Source organism: Cynocephalus volans, chromosome 10 (assembly GCF_027409185.1).
Source record: "Cynocephalus volans isolate mCynVol1 chromosome 10, mCynVol1.pri, whole genome shotgun sequence".
Lineage (NCBI taxonomy): Eukaryota > Metazoa > Chordata > Mammalia > Dermoptera > Cynocephalidae > Cynocephalus > Cynocephalus volans.
In genome coordinates this window covers 108,746,168-108,752,594 of record NC_084469.1, presented here as the reverse complement: position 1 = coordinate 108,752,594, position 6,427 = coordinate 108,746,168, and the positions used below count along the sequence as shown (strand labels likewise).

General features: G+C 39.8%; 1 pseudogene; it reads left to right on the top strand.

Annotated features, from left to right (window-relative positions):
- Window positions 1–2,396: 2,396 nt before the first annotated feature.
- LOC134389428 (nucleoporin NUP35-like) lies at window positions 2,397–3,166 on the top strand (annotated as a pseudogene).
- The last annotated feature ends 3,261 nt before the right edge of the window (window positions 3,167–6,427 follow it).

The window sequence follows — 6,427 nt, the reverse complement described above, 5'->3', positions numbered from 1 at the left end:
AACTCCAGAAAATATTTTATACAACCTATGTTTGTCTAGGTTTTCCCATGTATTTACTCCTTTATTTCTTCTTTCATTTGGGATCACTTTCCTTTGGCCTGAAGTACATCATTTAGAATTTTCTTTCGTGTGAGCCTACTGCTGGCAAACCCTTTACAGTTTTGTCTGAAAATTGCTTTTATTTTAACCTCACTCTTCAAATAATATTTCCGTTGGGTATATAATTTGGGTTGGTGGTTTTCTTTCGAGAGCATGTTGAAAATGTCACTCAACTGTTTCCTGTGTTCCTTTGAAAAGTCAGCTGTCTGTCAAGCTGTCATACGTTTGAAGGTAATGTATCTTTTTCTCTGGCTTCTTTGAAGATTTTTTGCCTCTTTTTTACCTTTGAAAATGTTTTACTGAAGTGTAATATATAGGAAAGTAAGCAATCCTTCAGTGCTTGGTGGAATGTCAAGAAAGCACATCCATGTAAGCTGCATTCAGATCAAAAACAACATTCTGTAATATTTTCTAATTTCCATTATATTTCTCCTTTGACACCTGGTGATTTAGAAGTGTGCTTTAAAATCTCTTACTTTAGAGGGCTGGCCCATGGCTCACTTGGGACAGTGTGGTGCTGGTAACACCAAGGGCAAGGGTTCAGATCCCTGTATAGGGATGGCCAGTTAGCTCACTTGGGAGAGCCTGGTGCTGACAGCACCAAGTCAAGGGTTAAGAGCCCCTTACTTGTCATCTTTAAAAAAAGAAAAAAAAAAAAAAAAAAAAAAAGAACTCTTATTTTTGGAAATATTTTTTATAGCAATTCATTTGTTGTTGAATTCTAACTTATTTCTCTTGAGAATACCTTAGAGAATGTGGACTCCAACAATAATTCTTCGGTATTTGTGGAAAATTTTTGGAGGACATATGATGGAGTTTGGATGTATCGTCCTCCCAGAACCCATGTGGAAATCTGATCCCCAATGTGGCAGTGCTGGGAGCTGTTTGAATCATAGGGGCAGATCCCTCATGAATGGATGAATGCTCTCCCTGGGGACTACTACATCTGGTATGTTGACCTTTTTTTTTTTTTTTTTCTTTAAAGTCTAACCTGTCTAATATTAACATAATGAGATTTCTTTTGGCATCATTTACATCTTTGTACTTATATTTTAGGTATGTACCTTATAAACAGAATACAGCCACATTTTGCATTTCAGTTCAACGTGACAATATCTTAAACTAGCAGGCTTGCTTCATTTATATCTGTTGGGATTCCTAATATCTATATTTATTTAAGCAATCTTACTTTGTGCTTTGTACAGCTGGGGGTGGGGGTGTCCCAAAAGTCCTTGTGCAGTTTTAAGTGCTGTATATTATGTAAAAACATTTTTAGGACACCCTGTATTTATCCTGATTTTTCTATGCTTCTTTTTCCTTTCCTTTTTCCTACTGGTTTTAGTTTAGTTTAAACCCTTTCCCAACATGGTCTGGAAGTTACCCATGAATATGTGGCCTTGTTAGACTTTGCCCTCCTTCCAAATGAGGATCTTGGAAGGCATTAATGCCAGTCACCTAGCTACTATTTTGCAGAACACTGTCCAGTACTTCAGCTGTGTCTTATGCCACTACTCCATAGTTGGTCACCATTATTACTGGTGACATAGGTCATGCTACTTTAGACAGTCCCAATGGTTTCCAAGTTTTGTCAGCACTACTTCTCGCATTTCTTTCCTTCCCTCTGCATTGAATCTTTTTCCTTACATACACAAGTTCCTTCAATGAGGGTCTGTTATTGATAAACTTTTCATTTTGTCCTAACTTTTATAGATTGGCTGGCACAGAATTCTACACTAGTCTTCTCTCGGCAATTTGAAGCTATTTCTCATCTTCTGACTTCTGTTGTTCCAGTGGTGAAGACTCTCAATTTTTTGCCTATTTGTTTTTTTTTTTGGTACATTTTCATCTTTCTCCTAGTTCGCTCTCTTCAGCTGCGTCTCGTCTGTATTTTAACACCCTCCAACCAAGCTGTTAAATTCTATGATCATACTTTTTATCTCTCGGAATTCAGATTTTTTCCCAAAGAGGCATTTTTTTAAAAGCAGCACTTAAAAACTACAAAAAGCATCAAGAAGGCATAAAGAATAGCCATAAGGCTACACGCCCTACCTGTGGGGAGAGTTTCTGCCATCTTTGAAAATCAGGAAGGTCCCAAGGTAAGTGCAGTTGCAGCCATGACGGCAGCCTTTGCTGTGGAATCCCAGGCATTCATGTTGGGATCTGAACCGATGATGCTGGGTTCACACACATCAGCAAAGCCAGGAGCTAATGCCCAGTTCTTACCTGGATTTTTGATGGGGTTGCCAGCTCCAGTGACTCCATAACCTCCATCGATTAGTGGCCCTTCAGTTGGAGTAATGGAAATGAGATCATCTTTACTTGCAGGAGGGTCCTCACTACAACCAGTTGTATAAAGATAAAAGTGGAGTCCCACCACTTAGAAGTACATGTGATGACGTTTCCAGCCCAGGACTTGGTCAAAACCTTTACCTTCAAGAAGAGAGCCAAACATTTCAGTAATGTCTTCTTGTTGGAGTTAACGGTAACTACTCCTGGAACAGGGCAAAGTATGTTTAGTCCATCAAATATCGGTCAACCACAAAAGACAATACTGTCTCCTGTTCAGTTGGATCCTTTTTAGACTCAAGGAGATTCTCTGACTTTAGATCACCTTGATGACAGTTGGTTGACTGTGTTTCAATCATCTGCTTCCTATATATTATTAGAATTTGCATGATATGGGAATATCTTAAAACATGGGGTGTCTAACACAGGAAATTGGATGCCTATTTGTTAACAATCTAAACTGCAGGCCTGGAAAGCCTTAAGCAAGATGGGAGAATTTTTGGCAAATCCATTATGATTGTTGCAAAACCACGTATTGATAAAAGTATTGTGGAAAACAGTTGCAGACATGCTTTATCATCTGCATCTGCAGCCTGTACACCACCAGTCAAAACCTTAGGTACACAAACGCATCCTGGAAGTACTATCAGGCTTTCCACCATGAGGCCTCTTGGTACAACAAAGCTTCTTCTTGTGACGTATCAGGTTCTTTCTGACATACTAACACCAAAAAAAAGATAGAAGTCCTGTATCCAAAACAATGGAGTACCTGTTTGGCTAGTAGTATAATAAGATATAAGAGCTCAACCAGTAAGGAGGAGTTTGCTACACGAAAACAGAGTTAGCAGAATCCTGCTGGTTTCCTTTGCCTGGTTATATGACCACTCTTGGCAGCATTAGATAGCTATCTCATAATTCTTTTAAAAGCCTTTTTCTTTAAGGATATAGCCTATTTGTAATTCACACTTTAAAAGATGCTTGAGATATAAAGAAATCCAAAAATCCTTGTAAATAGGATTTTGTGCTGTCATAGTGCATGCTTACGTGCAAAAAACCTCAGCACTGATTACTGTAAATGAAATAATTTGTGGTGAGGCTTTGAGGTCTTCATGAGAAAGTGAGGTAAATTTCATCAATGGAGACTACAGGTGCTTCTATCAAAACACAAAGATTATAATTAGCAATTTGAATTATGGCCTTTTAATTTAGATAGTATTTAGTATTTTAATTATCCTTGTTTGTATATGTCCTGTCATGTCTTTCAGTATTCTAAAACCAAGATTCTTTTTAAAGACCTAATACTAACGGTTCACAATAAAGTTTGTCAACTACATGCACGGGGCTGGGGGGGAGGGGGAGAAGAAAGCACTGAGCACCTCCAAGCTTAAGGAAATTGCCACTAGAGCAGAGGCCCCAGTTGCACCCCCTCCTTGTCTTTGTCCTTGGAAATAACTGGGGCTCTAACTTTTTCTAATTCTCAAGCATCTTGTTAGGCTTTTGTTGCATATTCATAGAGATTTCGAAGCACATAGAATAATACGAGTATTTTCATATTTTATACTAGACTGTTTTCTTTTGTCACCTGCTCTTTTTCACTTAACATTGGTGGTTTTTTGTTTGTTTGTTTTAAAGATGACCAGTAAGGGGATCTTAATCCTTGACTTGGTGTTGTCAGCACCACACTCTCCCAATTGAGCCACGGGCCGGCCTCTCACTTAACATTGTTTAAGATTCATTCTGAATCATATCATTGCTCTAGTTTAATTCATTTTTACTGTTGTAACTGTTGTGTGAATAGACCGCAATCTTCTGTGCTCTCGTAGAGGGATGTCTGCTTGCTTCCCAATCGTTTGCTATCATAAACTGAGCTGCTATGAATGTTACTGTGCACGTGGTATTTCTCCACGTCTATGTGCATAGGCTTCTAGGACTTCCCTCAACTGGAGTTCTGACAGCGAATTCTGACATACACAAAATGATTTCTGGGACGGTTTTCTCAAGTTGCCCACATAAAGCTAGCATGCTCTTGATGTGTAAGAAAGAAGTTAATTCATTACATACAACAGATGCCACAGCACATCAGGGCGTTAATTCTCTTGCAGAACCCCATTTGAGAAGGATCAAAAGTCTGTATGTAGGAATGGGGCTGCTGGTCTGTAGATAAATGCAACTTTTATCTTTGCTAGCCCTGCCAGGTTTTAAAAGTGATTATATCAATATATACAAACACTAGCAGTATCAACATGTTCTGTAGCTCTACTTGGTCACCAATACCTGGTTTTGTCAGACTTAAAAAATTTTTTTTGGCCAATTTGATGAGTGTATAAAATAGCATCTAATTATGTTCTTAGTTTATTTCCTTAATACCTACAAAGTTGAACATCCTTCCATGTTTGCTCTTTGTATGTCATCTTCTGTGTGTTGTTTCTTCACACATATTGCCCATTTTCTATTAGGGTGTTTTTTTTCTATCCGATTTGTGGAAGTTATCTGGATAATTTGTATTCCAATAATTTGCCTTTGCCTTGTTAGATGTTGCAACTTTTTTTTTTTTTTTTTTAAAGATGACCGGTAAAGGGATCTTAACCCTTGACTTGGTGTTGTCAGCACTATGCTCCCCCAAGTGAGCGAACCAGCCATCCCTATATAGGATCCAAACCCGTGGCCATGGTGTTATCAGCATCACACTCTCCCAAGTGAGCCACGGGCCGGCCAAATTTTTTTTTTTTTTTTTTTTTTTGACCGGTAAGGGGATTGCAACCCTCGGCACAGTGTGGTCTGCACCACGCTCAGCCGGTGAGCTCACTGGCCATCCCTATAAAGGATCCGAACCCGCAACCTTGGTGCTACCAGCGCCGCACTCTCCAGAATGAGCCACAGGGCTAGCCTACAACTTTCTAGTCTTAACAGCATTTTGTTCTTTCCTAACTACTCTTTCTTTTGCCTGTAATCATCTAGAGACTTCCTACATATTATGTTTACATGTCTGATAATCCTCATACAAAATCCCCAAGGATCCGATCCTTCCATTTAGTTTGCTCTCATGTGTTTTATAATTTTGGGGTGTGCACTCATGTTCAGGATGGATTACTTGTGAGGATCTTGGGTAACAAGGGTTGAAGTTATGCTCCTCCAGGAAGGTTTTGTGTTGACCATGTCTTGGCTCAGGTGTCTCCAGACCATATAAGTAGTACAGCTGTCCCTTAGTATCTGCAAGGGATTGGTTCCAGAATCCCCCAAGGATACCAAAATCCTTGGATGCTCAAGTCTGTGATGTAAAATGTGGTATTTGCATATAACCTACACACACATCTTCCTGTGTACTTTAAATCATTCTTAGATTATTTACATCACCTGATACAATGTAAGTGCTATGGAAATAGTTGTTATACTGTATTGTTTAGAAAGCAATAATGGGGAAAAAAATCTGTACGTGTTCAGTACAGATGCAACCATCTATCTTTTTTTTCTCAAATATTTTTGATCCATGGTTGGTTGAATCCACAGATATGGAGTGCTGACTGTATACAATTCAGCTCTAAACTAGTTGTGACAAGACTTCAGGGGAGACTGTCTCTTTACCAGATCTCAGGTTAAGAGAGTAAATAGTGCTTTGTACCACCCAGGGCTTGGGGCGGTGGTGGTGGCGGGGTGGGGGGGAAGCAAATATTTTTTCTAGTCTTCTACTGTGAGTATAACTATGACCCTCCAAGGATCTCAGCTTCATGCAAGAGTCTCCATTGTGTTTCACCAAGTTCCACGGGCCCAGAGGCCCATCCACCACTTAGTCCTTAAACGTAAACCCCTTGGTTCCCAAGAGCAACTCCAACATCGGCTCATGCTATTTCTCCAGTGTCCAGTTCCTCCATGTGGGCTCTGCAGGTTTCCCTTGCTTTCCCATGGGCACAACTGTGCACATTTGCTTTATCTTCTGCATTTCTCCATGTCTGTAGTGGGAGGGCTCTCAGGCATACTGGCAAACACATTGCTGGAGACAGACCTGATGCCCTGAGCTCTAGGCTGCCACTCTCTCTGTGCCATG